The sequence below is a fragment of the Mus musculus genome, chromosome 4 (genome assembly GCF_000001635.26).
Source record: "Mus musculus strain C57BL/6J chromosome 4, GRCm38.p6 C57BL/6J".
In the NCBI taxonomy this organism is placed as follows: Eukaryota; Metazoa; Chordata; class Mammalia; order Rodentia; family Muridae; genus Mus; species Mus musculus.
In genome coordinates this window covers 144,572,596-144,589,988 of record NC_000070.6, presented here as the reverse complement: position 1 = coordinate 144,589,988, position 17,393 = coordinate 144,572,596, and the positions used below count along the sequence as shown (strand labels likewise).

Sequence of the window (17,393 nt, the reverse complement as noted above, 5' to 3'; positions counted from 1 at the left end):
TGGTAACACATTCCTGTCACTGGACTTTTTATTGTTTAATCTGTGATGTCTAGTAGGGAAGAACGTTATAACCCTGCTATAATATAACTCCATAACGAATTAACACACACACACACACACACACACACGTATGTAGTTACTACAGTAGCAGGTTTCTTTATGGTTTTTTTTGAATGGTGTGTAGTTATGCTCTACCATTTGAAAGCAATACCTGGTACCATTATTACAATGTGGCTATAGGGGTAGTAGGTCATAGAGAAGAAACTACCATTATATTTTGTTAAATGGACATAGTATTATATAAACTCCTAATGGATTATCGTTGTGCCTGAAAATTTGTGCATCTCTTAGCCTTCATCAGAGAAGCTTCTTCTTGCAGGAGATGGTGATTAATATAGAGACCCACAACTGGTCAAGTAGCAGAGAATGAGAGACTGTAGAATGCTCAGTTCTAAATGGGAAACCTGTATCACATTCTTTTCTTCTAATGCTTAGAAACTGTCATGAAAGAAAACACAAAGTAGCCTGGAGAGATGGCTCAAAAGTTAAAAGCACTGACTGCTCTTTCAGAGGTCCTGAGTACAATTCCCAGCAACCACATGGTGACTCAAAATCATCTGTAATGGGATCAGATGCCCTCTTCTGATGTGTCTGAAGACAGCTACAATGTACTCATATAAGTAAAATAAATCTTTAAAATGAAGAAAGGAAGAAGTGGTAGATTTCTCCAAGAAAACAATGTTTTCAGACACAACAGGACAGAGTCACATATTAACTCACAATGGTTGGGAAAGCATATACAAAGCCTGTAGAAGCTCAAGCCAAACAAAAATCACAACATGGAGAGGAGAGGCGGGCATGAATTCCTACCCTAGTGGGAGAATTGTTAGTAATTAGTGGCTGCTGGAAGAGGAAGAGTCAATTTTCTTTAAGTGTGTAGGGCCTGTATGTTACTTGTATGTACCTTTTCAGGACTGACAATTTAGTGTGAGATAACCAATTGGCCTGTTATTTTCTTTTTTTTTTTTTTTTTTTTTTTTACTTTGGAACTCAGTACTTTTTATTTACAAAAACAAAAACAAAAAGGAGTCTAAAGCTGACTCACTGGAGACACAGGAGTGACAATGGTGGCGATGGTGGTGCTCTGGCTCTGGGGAGGCACAGGGGTCCCAGCCTCTCCTGGCTTCCCCATGGTGACCCCACCTTGCCTCAAAGGCTCAATCAATGGGCCAGCAGTCGGGCCTCCACTCCCCACTCTGGGTACAAGGGTTTTCCAGGAGCCTGAGTTCCCAGCTCAAGGGAGCTGGAATGACAGGGAAACTGAGGCTGGAGAATACCCTGGTTTCTGCTACCGCCTCACTGTGGGGTGATCTTGGCAGCCTCAGCCCGGATGAGGGCAATGAGGTCCTGGTTGATGAGGAAGACGAATCGCAGGCTGGCGATCTCTACCACAGAGTTGTTGCTAAGGCGCCACTTGGAGCCGCACAGCACTGGTCGCCCATCGATATAGATAGGCCGCCGGCCCTCGTTGGCAATGAAGAAGTCACCATTGTTTTTCAGCTTGATGACACCTTGCTTTCGGGAGATCTTCCAAGCCGGACCCTCCAGAGACAGGTCCACGTCAATCTGGTTGTCCTTGGTTGCTCTGCCCAGGGTTATCTCACGAGAGCGCATTAGGTACCGCACCATGCGGCCCCGCAGCACGGCCAGGGTCTGGTTGTCAAAGTCTGGAGAGCCCATGCCTGTGATGCTGTCCACTAGCACCTGCCACTTATGCAGTTCCTGTTCCAGCTGCCGGATCTCTCGTTTCTGGCGCCGGTCAGCCACTGTCAGCTCATGTTCCAGGACTTCATCTCGCATGTCCTTGAGCTTACTGTCGTCAATCAGGTCCTCTGCATCTGAGAAGTTGAGCACTTGGTCCCCCTTAGGCAGTGGCTGCACTGTCTGATCCTCGAGTAGGTAATACTGTTTCATGAGCTGCCAGTGGGCCTGCAGAGCCTTGGCAGTACGAGCCAGGTAGAAGGCATCAGGGTGTGTATGCAGCAAGTCCTGGAAGGTCTCCAAGGTGCGCTGGCTGCTTGATCCGACTTTGCTCAGCAGCTGCTCCTCAGCCTTGCTGAACAGGGCCTTGCTCTGAATGGCTGCAATGGCTTCTGGGTGTAACTGCCTCATGGCCTGGCAAGCCAGCTTGGAGATGACAGGGTCGTAGAGCAGGGCGTACCAGCGCTCCTGAACTTCCCGAAGGGTGAAGCAGCAGCTGAACTTCACACCCAGGTGGACAGATGTCAGGTCGTTAGTCTGCAGCACAGCATTGATGAGGAGGAGGTCATCTGCAGGCTTCCATCGGCCCAGATCCTTGGTCACCTGAAGTGGCTGTTTGCTTTTCTTCACACGCTTGGTCAGCCCAGGGGTTGGGGCAGGGCTGGGAGGTACAGGAGTACTGGGAGCCTTGGATACCTTCTTCTTCTCACTAGAGGAGGGCTCGCTCCCTGAGCAGCGGCCTGACTCCACCCCGCCGGCCCCCTTCACCCGGGTGGAGGATTTGGCCAGGCTGCTCTCTACCAGTTCATCGTCGAATTTCTTCCTTTTGATGAACCTGGAGGAGCTTCTGCGTTTGGGAATAGTGCCCAGGGCCTGGGAGGATGCTCGCTTCTGCCCTGCCAGTGACTCCTCATCCTCGGAGCGGCTGGCTGTGCCTGACGCCATCAGGGACGAGTCTAGCAGCCCCTGAGAATCTTTGTCCATCCTCTCACAGTCCCAAAGCCTCCGGCTCCAAACCACAGGGCTAGGAGGAAGGGTCCCACAGGCTCATCCAAGGGTTCTGACCAAGCGAGCTTGGATGCTGAGAAGAGAGTCTGGTCTGATGGCTCTGACAGTTAATCCCAGCATGTGGAGGCGGAGGTAGAGGCAGAGGTAGAGGTAGAGGTAGAGGTAGAGGCAGGTGGATCTCTGTTGACTTTAAGGCCAGCCTCGTCTACAGAGCAAGCCAGGGCTATCTATATAATGGTGAGCCTCTGCTCCAAACAATAAAAACAAAAACTATAAGTAGCTATGTGGGAGTCACTGAGGCCTTTGTGTGAATGATAAAAAGATGTGGAAAAAAACGTATTAGGCTCAGAGATCTCTCTTAATTTTACCAGTGAATCCTAAATTAAGCATTTGGAACGTTAACCAGAAAGGGTCAAGGGATTTCTGACTCATTTGTTTTCCTTTGCCTGTCTACTCAAATCAGCAGCACCAGCCTGCCCCCAGGCCACAGCCAGGGAAGGTAGATGGAATCCCACTATCTCGTTACCCTTTTGCTTTCCCTTCCATTTGCAGCTTTTACTAAAGTGGGTGGTTCCTTCGGACGATTAAAACATGGTTTGGGAACTGATGAATACCCAGCGCTTTGGCAGCCCCGCCCCTCCTGACTCCGGCGTCTCGTAGAGCAAAGTTCTGGCTCTGCCTTTAAGCACACTCCACGACCAGCTCCGTGGGTACCACAGAAGGGGGGTGCAGGTGTCCAGTCCCACGAGCAACTAAGGCAAAGTGCTTGCCCTCCTTCCCTTCCCTCCTCCCGACAGGGCACCCCCAAGGTGAGGGATCAGTGCAGGTCTGTTTCAGGGACTCTGGGGAGCAGTGGTAATTTAGTCAACTCTTCGGCTCCATACTACTGCATCGATCTCGCCATCTGGCTCTGAGGCCCACAGGCCGGTGGTAGCGAACCAGGACCAACTCCCAGACAATTCTCATCCCACCTCAAGCATGCCACCTGTGCGCATGCCGGCCTGTTATTTTCTAAGAAACATTCTTTCTCCTATTTTCAGCACTTCTTAGTTGTCTGATACATCCAAGTAACATTATTCAGACATATAATATTGGATTTAGAAATATATATGTATATAATAACAAATAATAAAAAAGAGGCCATGAATTTGAAAGAGAACAAGGTGGGGTATATTGGATGCCATTGGGAACAAGGGATGGAATATTATTGATTGAATCTTCAATAGCCCTATAGGCTCAAGTTTTCAATACTTGTTTCCCAGCCTGATGTGGTTTTGGAACTCTTGGGTATTAGGATCTACCTAGAAAATATAGTTTGCCTGCTGTTTATTTGAGGGTTTTATTATTCTGAAATGGCTTACTGTTTTACTCTCTGTGCTGCCTGGTTCACCATGATGTCAACAGCCTCTATCACAAATCTACTGTCACAAACTGCGCCCTCCTGTTATACGTTCTATACTTTCAGGAACCGAAATCCTTTGAAATTCATAGTCAGCATCAGCCACAAGTTTTTTATTAGTTTGTCACAATGATATAAAACTATCCAATATATTAATGTATGTACCCATTGGTAGAGCCAGACAGCCGAGGCAGGCTGTGTAACATTTTATGTGGGGAGCTCAGTCTCTGATACGCTCTGGGTGTGTCACCAGAATGTGCAAGCAAATTCATCTCCCAGCACCACCATGTGAGGTAATGAGGTCTTGAGGGATGCTCTTTCTTGAATAGGTTGGTTCAACGATGAGAAGACTTGAAGCTGTTAACTGTACTTTATCTTTTAGGCTCTCTTCCCTTTTCCCTTTCCCCATGGATAATGAATCATGACGGCCCTCACTAGATGCCTGAGCCTGATGCTGGAATCAATGTCACCAAAATGATGGGCAGTACATTTATTTTATATAGAACCCTGTGTGTTACATTGTGTGATAGCAGTAATCTTCTAAGATAGGCATTCTATCCACCTGGTCATTTGCTTCTGAGGGGGTGCTCCCCCACCCTCCCATCCCCACTTCACTCCCATGAGCATCCCCCTTCCCTGAGGCATGGGAATTTGCTCTCCACCATGGATCTGTAGCAAACTAAAAATTGATTCTCAAAAGAACATTTATTTGAAAAGAGGGCTTTCTTCATTCTCAAATCTTAGAAGCTGCATCGTGATTCTTTGTATATATCAGTGGAGCTGCTAAATTAACAAATCCAAGTGGGAGAAGAGCTCTCACTACTGAATTGGCTAACTTTGGAGTCTTTCTCTTTTTCGGTCTGCAAAACATTTAAATTCAACAATTTCCACTTGACTCCACAGATAGCTTTAAGATTGTTGACATTAGCATTTAAGAATCCCCCTACCTCCTAAAATAATCTCAAAATTAATGCTTATGTGACTTTTACCATTTGGTCCAGACATGAAAAGCAGATCAGCAAAATCTTGGAGTCAAATGCAGGAACAAAAATGGAGCAGAGACTGAAGGAAAGGCCATTCGGTGACTGGCCCAACTTGGGATCAATCTCATGCACAGGTACCAAACCCTGACACTATTACTGATGCCATGTTGTGCTTGCAGAGAGAACATTGCTGTCCTCTGAGTAGCCTTACCAGCAGCTCACTGAGACAGATGGTGATACTTATAGTCAACCATTGGACTGAGGTCAAGGATCCCTATGGAAAGGCTAGGGAAAGGATTGAAGGAGGTGAAGGGGATTGCAACCCATAAGAAGAACAATAGTATCAACTAATCCATACCCCTCAGAGCTCCCAGAGACTAAGCCACCAATCAAAGAGCATACATTGACTGGTCAATGCCACCCCACCCCTGGCACATATATAGCAGAGGATTTCCTTGTATGAACTTAGTGAGAGAGGATGCACTTAATCCTAAAGAAACTTGATGCCCCAGGGAAGAGGGATGCTCATGGGAGTGAGGTGGGGGTGGGAGAGTGGGGGAGCACCCTCTCAGAAGCAAAGAGGAGATGGGGTGAAGAACTTAGGAAGAAGGACCAGGAAGTGGAACAACATTTGGAATATAAATAAATAAAATAATTTAATTAAAATATCTTGGAGTCAGTGAACATAAACATTACTGGCCAAGGGTGAATGAGATGTTGAGAAGTCTCTTCAGTCCTTGTATTCTAAAGAACTTTCTCTCTGTGATTTATTTGGTGTCATGGCTTTAGAATTTTTATGCATATTTTTGTTCATCAATTTGCTGTTTAGAATGATCTCCTCAGTGCAACTCTGAATTTTTATGTGCTGACAGTAAATGAATGCAGTTTATAATGTTCTTCCAGAGAAGATACCTGGTTTTGGTGAGCTTCCTGTATGCGTGTATTACAGCACTGCAAGTTATTAAAAATTTATGTTGTAATTAGATAAAAACTCTTTAAATAGAAACTCACAAATCTAGATTTTTCTTTGGCCATGTGATGGATACACTGTGATCAAAGCTTTGTTTACCTCTTTGTTTCCCTGAGAAGCCATAGTTGTCATTGAGACTTTTTATAAGAGTATTACCTCAAATACCACAAGTCAGTATATATGAGAACAATGAGCCAAAAGAAAGTATAAAGAGGCCTATCAAATATTATACTCAGTGATATAATGCCCAGAAACTGCTCTTCTAGCTTAAAGAATATGATACTGGAAACTTCCATAGACCACTGAGTCTCTGAACATCACCACAGAGATCAATTGAATGTTCTGTAAAATTTACTTCCTACTTCTTAGTATGTGTGTATCTACTGATATGTCTTCAGTGATTATGTATGTATCAATTCCCACTGTCAATTTTCATTGCACACTCTATGAAATAAACATGGGTCTTTGAATTACTAGCTGAGGCTCTTGGACAGACATTAGAGGATAAAGGTCTTTCTCCCTAGTGCCAGTGTTCTCCGGTTGGATCCTGGAATATGTAGGTTTTGTGGTGTTAGGTTCCTGCACACAAAGGTTTCCCCTAGGCCCATCTTATCAATGTTCTTTTGGACAGTTCACATCCCTATCAACCACTTCCAAGTCACTCCATGTGTACCCTGGTAGCAGATTTTTATGGAGAGTCTCACTTGCACTCCAGGGTCTTGAATCAATACAGCACCTCCATGCTTCTGATATACAGTAAGCCTCAAAGCATGCCCTTCACTGAAGTCAAGATCACAGGCATAGGAATAGCAGCCATTCCTATGTCTGTATTTTCTGTGTTCCTTGGAATGCCCACTATTTTTCATCCAAGGATCTGTTGATTTGGACCTTTGTATTAGTTTAGTAGTTCTTATTAAGTTGCATCTCCCCAAACTGCAGTGTGATTTCTTCCTCCTCTTTGAACACAACTGATACATTGTGCAATATAAGCAATAGTGTAACAGGTCCCTGGAACTTAGAACAACTGATGCCATATTAGAGACAGCATTATGACCTAAGAACCTAGCTCATAGACCCCCAACACCTATCAGACAAGAACAAATACTTATTTTATTACAGTTCATAGTTCGAGGAAAGTCTTTGAATGTACTGGCTTTTTTTTCTTGGCTTTTGTACATCCACTTACTGCTAACTGTTCTTGATGATTGAAATATGTCAATCCACTATGTGGTTTTTGTATATATAAAGTCAAGAGTGGAAAGGGTCTGCTGGGCATGGTGGTACACGCCTTTAATCCTAGAACTTGAGAGGCAGAGGCAGGCAAATTTTTGAGATCAAGACCAGCCTGGTCTACAGAGTGAGTTCCAGGACAGCGAGGGCTACACAGAGAAACTCTGTCTCAAAAAAACCAAAAACCAAAAACCAACCAACCAAACAAACAAACAAAAACAATAACAACAAAAAGAATGGCAAGGGTCAGAACTGCATGATTTGTTTTGTGTGAGTTCTCCATGGATCTGCCAGCCAGTGAGCATAAAGACTATCTATTTGGCTTTAAGGATATCTGTGAGTGTTTTCTGGTGGAGTTACCTGAAATAATGATACCTAAGGGGTAGACTATATAACATGGTTTGGGGGACATGACCTAGAGTTTTAAGTACAGGACTGAGCTCTTTGCAAGGTGAAAATTATGTAATATTAATACATAATACATGGTGACTTCACAGTTGACATAATGATAACCATGGTTAAGTTAAAGTCCTAAACAAAACAATACATCTTGAGAAGCCAAGTGGTTTCTCCCACTGATAGGTGTGTTTAGTATAAAGATAACAAGATATATGGTGTGGGCCTGGTTTCTAGATTCGAGCAAACATAAGAGAAAAGGGTAGGTGTTTGCTTCCTTGCTTGACTGAAAATTTGAAAGTCTCAAACAGTCATTTTTTTTTTAATTTTTGCAGCCATACAAAGGACATTGGAAGAACTTAAATGCAGAGTTTAATGGTGTATCTTCATGCATTATCATGGCAAGTATGTCTACAGAATTAAGTTTGCGTCCTGAAGTATAAAGTAGGGATGTATGTTTGGGTTTAGATGAAACTCAAAACCACAAATGCGACAGCCAATTTGAGACTCTTTTTGATTAGAAGTAGCTTATCCCCCTGTATCTTAGACATGAATCTTCCCATTTGCATGTGACTCTCTGATACTCCTATTTTAGGTAGGTACACTGAAAGTCCATTCTTATTCTAATGATCAAATCAGATGTTTATCTGCTATGACAAGGAAATTTATAAGCCTAGTCTGACATTAACATCCCAGCATCCAGTGTAGACTGAGGCAAGCAGTGCTAGGTGGCATTGGAGATTACCAGGACAAAAGTTGTGATTGCACGGGCAAAAGTAATTTACTATTGGTAAATTTCCTCTTTCTTTAACTCATCACTATTTTCTGGCTCAAATCCACTGTCTTTGGGCAATAACTACTGCTGATAGAGCAGGGGATTAAGAAAAGAAGACTTAATTACTAAGGCTCTTTTTTTTCTCTCTGGCTCAAGGGCCCTTCTTTGGCCAGGAGATACACATGGAGTTTGTTAACTTTTCATGAAACAGAGATACAAGAAAAGAAAAGAAAAGAAAAGAAAAGAAAAGAAAAGAAAAGAAAAGAAGAGGGGAGGGAAGGGGAGGGGAGGGGAGAAAAGAAAAGAAGAGAAGAGAAGAGAAGAGAAAGAAGAGAAGAGGGGAGGGGAGGGGAGGGGAGGGGAGGGGAGGGGAAGGCAGGGGAGGGGAAGGGAAGAGAAGAGAAGAGAAGAGAAGAGAAGAGAAGAGAAGAAAAGAGAAGAAAAGAGAAGAAAAGAGAAGAAAAGAGAAGAAAAGAGAAGAAAAGAGAAGAAAAGAGAAGAAAAGAGAAGAAAAAGGAAAAGAGAGTGAAAGTAAGAAAAGAGAGAAAATTCAGGCACACACAGATACACACAAAATGGATTAAACAGAGAAAGGCTAAAATCACCTCTTTTTGTCATTAGTATTTTTACTTTCTCAGGATAATTTATCACATGGTTTTCTAAGCTCTTTTACATTCTGTTACTTCATAGTAAGTTTAAGGCAATAGTTCTTGTCATGGATTGAAAAGATTTAAGGAATTACAGCATAATTGTTTACACGCCTTTCCATTAAGACTAGTACCTAATTAAACATTTATTATCTGTTACTAGTTCCACAAGTTCATTGTAAGTTTAAAGCAATTATTTTTAAGTCATAAAGTTTTGTCAAAAGACAAATCATTTGCCTTGTGTCTCATTATTTTCAAGCCTGGTATAGCTAGATTATTTCATCAATTATCTTCTGCCCTTGCACCTATAACAAATTGTTCATTCTAAGTTTATAATCTTTAGTTATCAGATAGTGGCCTCTTTCCTAACCTAGAAGGAACATTTTTCCTTGATCATAAATTCGTTCTTTGCCTAGTGCAATTAGCCTGTGACACATAAAGGTCTACAGAGCTCTATTTGCAGCTTTTATTCTATAGAGGGACTGAAATTGGTTGTATCAATTTAGAAGTTCTATAAAAATCATTATCAGAAATTATTAAATCATCAACTCATCTATACACTTTTACTATGAGAGCACATCTTCTTAAAGATTTTGCAGGAAGTCTGCCCAATCAGGTGGGCTAATACTCAGGAATCATTAGGATATGTAATGGTGATGGGAAAAACACATCAATAGCAAGACACAATCCTGGGATGAAGGCTCTAAGGACCCTGCATCTCGGCTTACCCATCACAGCCATGCAAAAATGTCGGGCCATCACCAGAAAACTTACTTGCTTGCTATACCCTTTCCTAGGTGGCTTCTGACACTAATCCATTTTGCACTAATGCTCAGGAAAAAAACTCCTTCATGCATCAAAAGAACTGCAAGAAATGGCTAATGTACATCAATGAAAACGTGAGACATATGCATAAAAACAGATTATTTTCATTGACATCCTAACCATTGAAGTGTAGAGTTCAGTGGTTAAAAAGTATATTCAAAAATGGGTCTTAAACACGTTTACCAAAAGGCTTAAACAAAATGGTAAATAAAGTACAGCTTACCTGTATGGGTACCCCTTCTAGAGATCCCTAATACATTGTATTAGCTTGTTCATCTTAAAGGTAGTCCCAATAGCTATGATTATTTTTAAGTGAAAACATGGGTTCATTGATATCCATATTTTATGAAGTTGAGATGTGCTTTGCAAGACAGGATTTCTCTGTGTAGCCTTGGCTGTCCTGGAACTCATATTGTAGAGCAGGATGGCATTGACTTTATAGAGATCCACCAGTCTCTGCCTCCCAAGTGCTGATATTAAAGGCTTGCAGAAAAAGGTCTGCTAGGTTACAATTAAATTATGCAATTTGCACATCCAACACATCAAGCATCCCTTTTCACTGGAATGACCAGTAGATATTTAGCTCACCATAGTATTGAGCAATATACGAGCAAAGACTATGCCACAGTCAATACATACTCTACTAGAAGGACAATTATGAAAATAAGGGTTAACTATATTTATGCAGGTATTCTAAATTCCATCAGGCTGATAAAACTCCAGTGTAGCAGAGCAAAAGGTACATGTTTAACCACAAGCAGCATGACCTACTCTCTCAATGAGAATACTTCACCTATGAGATGCCTGTCCATTGTTTATCTTACCATGGTGTGACCGGATTAAGATGGATGCGTGGCTAAGTGTAGAATTGCTTCATCCATATAACAGGAAAGGTATCTTATCCTGATGTGTAATTTAAGCCTTTGATGTCAAGAGTCATACCTTCTTACCCAATTCCAAAGCCCAATTCTGTTCATAGCTCTGGAGCCTCAAGATTAAAGCAGAAGCTACGTCCTCTGGGAAGGGCCTTGAATTTTTTAAAGTATATAATTATAATATGCTATATTATATATGCAACTTTACTTATGTAAGGGGAAGCTCATGTGTCATAGCATGTATGTGGCAGTCAGAGGACAACCTACAGGAATTGGTTCTTTCCTTTTACCATATGAGTTCTGAGAATGGAACTCAAATCATCAGATTTGATAGCAAGATCTTTTACCTACTGAATGGTCCTACCCGACTTCCTTAGAACCACTGTCAGAAGGTACTGGCAATGGTTTTCCAGATCAATTATTCTTAGAAGAACAGAACATATTCACACTTCACACCAAGTTGTTATAAGCATATCCCGAATTACCACTAGCCTTGTGAACTTACAGTTTCATTGACAGTTGATATCTTTCCTCAAATAGACCCACTGGAATACAAATAAATGACTATTATATTTTTGTGCCAGAATAATATACAACACAGATACACTGGGGAACAACTAGAAAACACTCACTTGCTCTTTGACCACAAAGTGGGTATTATTGTAATAGAGGCCATGTGCACGTCCCTGAACCTTCCTTCCTGTCAACACAGTAAAGAAGAATAAGCACTGTACCCCATAAACTGCCACAGAGCCCAAGACTTCTATGTAAGACACATGAGAATTTCACACTCTGATTTCATTCCCCACATCTAAAATGTTCAGAAGCCAGATGGACCTTGGGGAATGACTATCAATTATGCTGAAATTAATCATTCAGTGATTGCAACTGCTCTCCAGATGTGGTGGGTGCCTTTAATGGAACAAGTAAACACATTGTTGGGCCATTGGCAAGCAGACACTCACCTGACTTTTGTCCAGCTCAATTTGTAAGGACAGGATCATCAGATTCTGTGTGGGAGGGTCAGTGGCACACTCTTGCATTCTTATAACAGCTATGTCTGTTCTTTGTATTTTACAATATCAGGCTGACACCGCAGTCATAACAGTCCTCTGAACCTCTATTGTTGACACTAGGATGATTGAATCATATGGCCGAAAGGCTATAGATACTACTTTGATATTGCAGTAGTCATGGCCTAAAAAGAAGATGTTGAGAAAGAAGCATTCATGGATGTGAGAAGCAGCCACATTATTTCTGTATCCAAATTTAATGCTGGAGTCCCCCACCACAGCTAACTTGAAAGTCTTCTATTGAGTGCTAGATATACAATGGGAAGTACCTTGCTGTTGTTTTGCTTCAAAGATGAATGAGTGGTACTAGAGAAGCTAATAATATCTGAGGATGATGTCTCTTGGGCACTGTAGAAGGCAAACACTGTAGGAACCTTTGGTAGTGGGACTTTAAAGTTGATGAAACTATATGCTGTTGATGCAGTGCCAGGGAATTATGAATTTAAGATGTCTGACAGGAAGAAAACACCCCTTCTTAGAATTGGAAACAAAACACCCATGGAAGGAGTTACAGAGACAAAGTTTGGAGCTGAGACAAAAGGATGGACCATCTAGAGATTGCCATATCCGGGGATCCATCCCATAATCAGCTTCCAGACTCTGACACCATTGCATACACTAGAAAGATTTTGCTGAAAGGACCCAGATAGAGCTGTCTCTTGTGAGACTATGCCAGGGCCTAGCAAACACAGAAGTGGATGCTCACAGTCAGCTATTGGATAGATCACAGGGCCCCCCCAATGGAGGAGCTAGAGAAAGTACCCAAGGAGCTAAAGGGATCTGCAATCCTATAGGTGGAACAACAATATGAACTAACCAGTAACCCCTGGAGCTCGTGTCTCAAGCTGCATATGAATCAGAAGATGGCCTAGTCGGCCATCAGTGGAAAGAGAGGCCCATTAGTTGTGCAAACTTTATATGCCTCAGTACAGGGGAAAGACAGGGCCAAGAAGTGGGAGTGGGTGGGTGGGGGAGTGGGTGGAGGAGCGTGTGGGGGACTTTTGGGATAGCATTGGAAATGTAAATGAAATAAATACCCAACAAAAAAAAAAGAAAAAAAGAAAAGAAAACACTAGAGTCAGTGAGAAAAGTCTTTTCTCAATAGTCTTCCTGTCCCCTCTGTCAAGAAACTTTTTGTTACAGGTGACAATGCTTGAAAAAGATTGCTGTTATTTTAAGTCCCAATGATACTGCCCCAGAGGGACTAGAAAACCCCTTAGAGTTTTCATACAACTCATAGTTTATGAGGGATGTGATGACTACAAGGACTACAAGCTGAACAAAACTTCACATGGGCATGAAGTTCTCAGGTGACACAATCCTTGGGCCTATGCCTCTTATCATGACCATGATAACTGGCAGGCTACATTCCATGGTGTATTGCTGTTCCTCTTGCACACCTCCCCAACAGCAAGCTGTTGGGAAGTGCTGTGTTTTCTTGCTGTAGTAATATGCTACAGCTGCAGGGCAGTTTCATCCAGAGTAACTGCCTGAGTAATTTTAGAATCATTCACAGTCATTCCCCAACATACTTCTGCATATTCTAGTCAGGTGAATGCAATCTGTGTGATAGATAGTTCTTTAATTTGTCTATGGCAGTTTTAGTCTCTGTAGTGGCAGTTGGGATATAGAATTGCTTCTGTTGTACTGCTCTGTAAGGGGAGGACGGTGCAGGCTCTATGCATCGATCTTCCCACCAAAGTGACCCTGACCTAAGGATCAGAAGTCCATCGTGGTTCTTCTCAGTTCCTCTTACACCTTCTGTGTTGTATGTTCCAGCACGTAAACCATAGCAAACAAGAGCATCTGCAGGCTAAGGAATAGGACTGAGGCAAGTTTTCTTCTATCGTGTAATGTCACAAAGAACCTATGTTTAATTACAGGCTAAGCCATCAATATTAGTCCTAAAAATTAATAGACGTTTAAAACTGATTTCTGTGAGTACTGCTTTTTCTTCTGCCCACAGTCAGTGTAAATAAATGCTTTAAATAGCCTACTGGGAGATTAGGAAAAGATCTAAAATATATGCTTGTAGCTGGGTGTAGTGACATAGCTATAATCCAGCTAGTCATAAGGTTAAGCCAGAAAGATTTTTAATATAAGGCCTGAGCATCAAAGTATATATATATATATATATATATATATTTATGAACACACACACATATATATGTATATATGCATACAAACATATATAATGATTTAGTCAAGAGGTCAAGCTGGGTGAGTAACAGTTTAGAGAATTGGGTGAGGGATCATAACTCCATTGGGTTGCCTCTGAATGGTTTATAGCTCACGATCTATATCACTTTTCTCCTCTATATTAATATATAAAAGAGTCAGGTAATAGACTTAGAAACAAAATATATTCCTATTCAGTCATGATCATTCATCACTGACAGAAATCTATGGGCTAAGCAGGATGATCATTGGTGCTTCTTTTTTCTTTGTACATACAATGTAAGCAAGTAACCATCTTGACTTGAATCGTCAAGTGCAGTCTTATGTCCTCTATAAGCTCCAAGATTACATTGTCTGAAGCAAAATACAAGAGTCGCTGTCAGATTCTCTATGGTCTTTCCTGCCTTAAAAAAATAACACCGGAAGCAGAGGTTCATTAAATATTTAAGTATTACGCACAACTTCAATCATGAACTGTATGTTTTGTGATATCTTAGTGCTGTTATATAGGGGGGCCTGCAGTTTGTATATCTGAAGATGAATCCAATTGCTCTGTGACCGTGAGCCTTGAGATTCTCTCTCTCTCTCTCTCTCTCTCTCTCTCTCTCTCTCTCTCTCTCTCTCTCTCTCTCTCTCCCTCAAACACTGCCTTCCCTTCCAATCCCCACTCACAGAGTCCCTCTCCTATCTCCACTCCCATTTCCCCCCTTACCCTACACTGGAGCATCAAATCTCTGCAGAGTTAGGCTCATCTTCTCTCACTGAGTCCAGACAACACAGTCCAGCTGGGGAATGGATTCAACAGTCAGGCAACAGCTTTAGGGACAGTCTCTCTGTTCCAGTTGTTGGAGGATCCATGTGTGATATTTTAAAAAGTCACACTTTCTTCAGCTAGGTGCTGGCAGTGGTGGTCTCACCCAATCCCCATGGTTAGCTCTAGATAGCTGTCTGGCCCTAGTTTCCATGACTGGTCTATAGAATGCTGGCAACCACTCTGATCTCACTCAGCTGCCTCTAACCCCATGAAAGGAAAAGAGTAGAGACTTATATTTACACTAGTCAGCTTTGTATTGGTAAATCTCTAACTACAATATGCTCATGCAAAGAACACACAAGTCAGTTAATATATTTACAAGCTGGATGCCTAGGTTGGCAAAATATACCACTATACTACTCTACTGTCCAGCTATGAAATCCCTAGCTACTTGCAGTTCCTCTAAGTCACTTGGGTCTGCTCCATTTTCCACTTCTTCCTCCATCTTCTTCTCCCTCCATCCTCCTCACTCCCTTTTCTAAACTTCCAGCCTTACCTTTCCCTTCCACTGCCTAATTACAGGATCTAGCCTTTATTTTTCAGTTAAATTGGGGAGTAGGTTCACATGAAATCACCTAAATACGTGATCTGCTCTTGTCATAAGATTAACATCAAAATACAAACAAGGCAATTCACAACATACCCACATGGAGACTGAGCTGCACACCTGCTATATATGTACCAGGGAACTCAGTCCAGCTCGTGTATACTCTTTGGTTGGTGGCTCAGTCTCTCTCAGCCCCAATGGTCCAGGTTGGTTGACTCCATTGGTCTTCCTGTGGAATTCCTATCCCCTTCTGGACCCTCAGTCCTTCCCCCTACTCTTCCATGAATCCCTGAGCTCTAACCAGTGTTAAGTTGTGGGTATATGCATTTGTTTCAGTCAGCTGCTGAGTGGAGCCTCTCAGATGACAGTTATGCTAGGCTCCTGTCTGCAAGCATAACAGAGTATCATCAATAGTGTCAGGAATTGATACTTGCCCATAGGATGGATTTCAAGTTGGGCCAGCTATTGGTTTGCTATTCCTCAGTATCTACTCCATCTTTGAACTTGCATTTCTTTTTGACAGGACAAATTTGGGGTCAAAAGTTTTGTGGGTGGATTGGTGTCCTACTCCTTCCACTAGGGGTCCTGCCTGGCAACAAGAGGTGGCCTCTTTGGATTCCATATCCACTTTTAGGCATCTCAGCTGAGGTCACCCTCATGAACTCCTGGAATCCTCCCCATCCCAGGTCTCAGGGATTTTGTAGAGATTCCCCACCCACCCCACCCCAAGCAGCTGCAGATTTCCATTCATTCTCCTGGCCCTTTGACCCTCTCTCCTGTCTTTTCCTACACCTGATCTGACCCACCCATTCTTCCCCATCTCCCCTCTCCCATCTCCCACCCAGTTTCCTCCCTCCCTCTGCCACTTATGACTATTTTGCTGTTCCTTCTAAGTGAAATTCTAGCATCCTTGCTGAGCCTTCTTGTTTAGCTTCTTCGAGTCTGTGAGGTGTATCATGAGTATTCTGTACTTGATGGCTAATATCCATTTGTCCTTTTGGGTCTAGGTTACCTCACTCAGGATGATTATTTTGAGTTCCATCCATTTATCTGCAAAATTCATGATGTCCTTGTTTTTAATAGCTGAATAGTTCTGTTATATAAGTGAACCATATTTTTTTATCTTTTTTTATTACGTATTTTCTTCAATTACATTTCCAATACTATCCCAAAAGTCCCCCCCCACTCCCCTACCCACCCATTCCCATTTTTTGGCCCTGGCGTTCCCCTGTACTGGGGCATATAAAGTTTGCCTGACCAATGGGCCTCTCTTTCCAGTGATGGCCAACTAGATCATCTTTTGATACATATGCAGCTAGAGTCAAGAGCTCTGGGGTACTGGTTAGTTCATAATGTTGTTCCACCGATAGGGTTGCAGATCTCTTTAGCTCCTTGGATACTTTCTCTAGCTCCTCCATTGGGGGTCCTGTGATCCATCCAATAGTTGACTGTGAGCATCCACTTCTGTGTTTGCTAGGCCCCGGCCTAGTCTCACAAGGGACAGCTATATCACCATCCTTGCAACAAAGGCTTGCTAGTGTATACAATGGTGTCATCGTTTGGAGGCTAATTATGGGATGGATCCCCGGATATGGCAGTCTCTAGATGGACTATCCTTTTGTCTCAGCTCCAAACTTTGTCTCTGTAACTCCTTCCATGGGTGATTGTTTCCAATTCTAAGAATGAGCAAAGTGTCCACACTTTGGTCTTCGTTCTTCTTCAGTTTCATATGTTTTGCATATTGTACCTTATATCTCGCTATTCTAAGTTTCTGGGTTAATATCCACTTATCAGTGAGTACATTTCATTTGAGTTCTTTTGTGATTGGGTTACCTCACTCAGGATGATGCCCTCCAGATTCCAACCATTTGCCTTAGGAATTTCGTAAATTCATTCTTTTTAATAGCTGAGT

The 17,393-nt window shown here is 42.4% G+C and overlaps 1 pseudogene; it reads right to left on the bottom strand.

The window, feature by feature from the left end:
* Gm13127 (predicted gene 13127) lies at positions 1,022–2,902 on the bottom strand (annotated as a pseudogene).